Raw genomic sequence first — 1,807 nt, 5'->3', positions numbered from 1 at the left:
AGGATAGGTAGTGTGTGTAAAAAAATGTAGAATGAAAAAGAAGTAATTAAAATAAGTGATTCAAAAGAATGAAATAAGTAATAAGTAATCACAATAAGTGATTAAAAAGAACGAAAGTTAAATTTATAAGTGTTAAAATTAAAAAGAACGAAAGTTAAATTTATAAGTTTTAAAATATTTTAAAATATGTCGCGCGGATTTTAGGTAAACTTTACTATCAAAACTCGAAGTTTTAATACTGATTTTGTTAGTATACGAAACGGAATTTGCGGTTTTAATTATAATAGTAATATTTGCGTATTTTTTACGCAAAAACAGTCTCGCAACTTTTGCGAGAGTCACTCCGCTTAGCAATGCGAAGTATCTTGCTCCGTTACTTTAACGAAGCATCGGTTTGCAATTTCTTTGCGAAATTTGTTTATCGAAAACGGAACGGATCGAAAAAGCAAAGTCAAAAACATATTTAAAAATTCGATATCTAAATTAAAGTGAAGTAAAACGCGTAATTAAAACTTTTACGTAAAACTTTTCGTACGCGTACTTTATTTTCTCTTACGGGATGGATTCTAATAATGATACTTAATCGCGTATGTTCAAAAAATCAAAAGTAGAAATTGCAGTAGTAGTAAGACGCTAATTGTAAGTCGTTAAAATTAAAGAATTATCTGCTAATTATATTCTTTCTCGATATACTTTTCCGCGATAGAATGTCTCTAAAATTTCTAACTTTATCGTACAATTCTCGCGAAAAATGTATTCTTTAATCAATATTAATAGACAATTAACAAAAAGTGAAAAAGTGGCAAAAGTTTTGAATAAAACAATTCGCGAAATCTAAAACCGCGTACACGACCGCGATCGCGTGATTTCCTCGCAATTTGCAAGGTCCAGGGCGTCGATTTCGACGCAAGGCGAACTAAACGTTCGCAATTTGTTGAAAATGAGAAGTCATCGAGAAAAAACCGGTTCAAAAATATTACATTAAAAAATAATCATTACATGTAGGAATCTGAATTAGTTTAAAAAGAGTAATCAATATATTTCTTTATTATACTCTAATTTCTAGTAAATTTCGAGTAAATTTGATTTCAATCTATAATCACAACCCGAAAACTATATTTTTATCTTTAAAATAATTATTTTTTCTCGACGCTTCAAGATAAATAAGATAAGTAAAGACTATGTCGCACTGATTTTAAAAAACCCCATCACCTACCCTAAAAGTCTACTCACGTGCGCTGGCCACTTACTGCAACGAAACCACTCTGTAACAAAATAGAAGTCTATCATTAGATTAAGAACTTTGAAGAAAATTGGGTGTACTTTAATACTTTTATATGCAAGATATATAATATTAAAAACAGAAATATACCTTCGTGCCAGCAGTTTATTGCCCGAACCGGCTCCTCCGGTACTGCAAATACTGCCATCAGGAACACCGCCATCAGCGTCACCAAAAGTCCAAAAGGAATATATAATGTCCAGATTGTATCTTCTTTAGCACTTTCACACGCGCACACACGCGCGATTAAGTGAATTTCTTTCATATTTTCTTTAAAAGTTGCTTTTGATAACATTAGACGTTAATTCACGATTAAAAATTTCACGTATATCAAACTATTACCTTGCTGTTTCGAGATTTGTTTTTTTGTAAAATAAAGTATTTTAAATATATAAAGCAATGTATTACGATTACACGTAACTCACATTTTTTTGTTATATGTATGTTATAGACATGATATGTGGAAATGTACTTTTTATTTGAATTTTACAGAGAATTTTACAACAACCAGACTCTTTAAAATCG

Source organism: Pseudomyrmex gracilis, unplaced genomic scaffold (assembly GCF_002006095.1).
Source record: "Pseudomyrmex gracilis isolate BER0280 unplaced genomic scaffold, ASM200609v1 scaffold_131, whole genome shotgun sequence".
Classification (NCBI taxonomy): Eukaryota; Metazoa; Arthropoda; class Insecta; order Hymenoptera; family Formicidae; genus Pseudomyrmex; species Pseudomyrmex gracilis.
Note: the sequence above shows the minus strand (reverse complement) of the source record.